The sequence below is a fragment of the Symphodus melops genome (assembly GCF_947650265.1).
Source record: "Symphodus melops genome assembly, chromosome: 21".
Lineage (NCBI taxonomy): Eukaryota > Metazoa > Chordata > Actinopteri > Labriformes > Labridae > Symphodus > Symphodus melops.
Genome location: NC_136711.1, coordinates 19,983,828 through 19,985,113, shown reverse-complemented (window position 1 = coordinate 19,985,113; position 1,286 = coordinate 19,983,828).

Genomic DNA, 1,286 nt, shown 5'->3' with positions numbered 1-1,286 from the left:
ACCTGTTCACCTGATAACTGCTCTCATATCTGGCAAACCCAGGGGCGTCCAAAACGGCCTTCAAAGCCCCGCCTACCTTCTCTGGTCCAATCAGATCCAGAGCATTCAGGAGCAGAATCTAAAGTTAGAAGGAGGACATACTGGCTGCTGCATTGTTGTTTCCTTCATGATCACAGAGGAAGAGAGCAGCTCTCTGATTGGTCCTTTAAAGAAATGAATTTCAGGCTGACAGGTACATTTCTCCTCTGTCACCAGCAGGGGGCGGCACACACTCAATGAACGACATGAGGCTGGATTCATTGCACACAGAGAGAGAACTCATGACGGTGCTGCCTCAGAGGAGCTGCACGTTTACTCAGCATCCTCGGGTCGTGTGTCCACGGAGACGGCAGCTCCGAGCTTCTGTGAGGCATTAAGTCGTTGAGTTTTCCGCGTGTCAGTCCTGCCGGCTCGTGACAACAGCTCCCTCTGACAAATTAAGAGCTCGGTATCTTCTGGGAGCAACTCATTGGAGCCGATGAAGCGTGAGGAAATTACCTGAGATTAAAGCTGCAGCTGTTGAAGCATTGCTCACATTACGCAGTCATTCGTCAGAGAGCCCTTTAGTTTTAATGCTTCGGGTCGAGTAAAGATCAGAGTCTCCCACTGACTGGTTTGTTGCACAAGGTAACACTCAGAGGTATCAGATCAAGACTAACCTGAGTCATGTTTGAGATACCGTCTGCTGCTCTGAGCACCGTGAGGTCAAGAGCAGGAGACCCTCAGGCAGGAAATGACATCACCATGCGTGTGTGTGTGTGTGTGTGTGTGTGCTCTGGTCGGGCAGTACAGGAATGTTGAACGCAGCCTGCAGGGTGAGGGTGGTGACCAGACGCTGCAGGCTGGCAGTGACCGCAGACGGGAATATTTGAACCTTAATCAGAAGAAACCATTAGAGTCAGGTGGAGGCAATGAGCTCTGACCAGGAATGAACGACACGTGCGCTCTGAAAAAAGCCATAACAGCTGCTGTAAAGGATGAATTATAATCCACGAAATAAATGTCCTTAAATAGACAAACTATGATGTATTGATTTGTATGAAATTAAAAGAAGCTGCCCGAGTAGTAAATATATCGTTCTACATGTCCTCTGTCTGAGTTTGATTCTGGTCCTGAACGGTCTGGATTTATTTGGATCAGAGTCTGTGAAGTGTGTTGTTGTAAATCCACTCTGATCCTGTATTTGATCATGTCTATAAACCCCTCTATTTCAGCCCTGCTCAGAACAGGCTGTTTCTGTGTCTGTA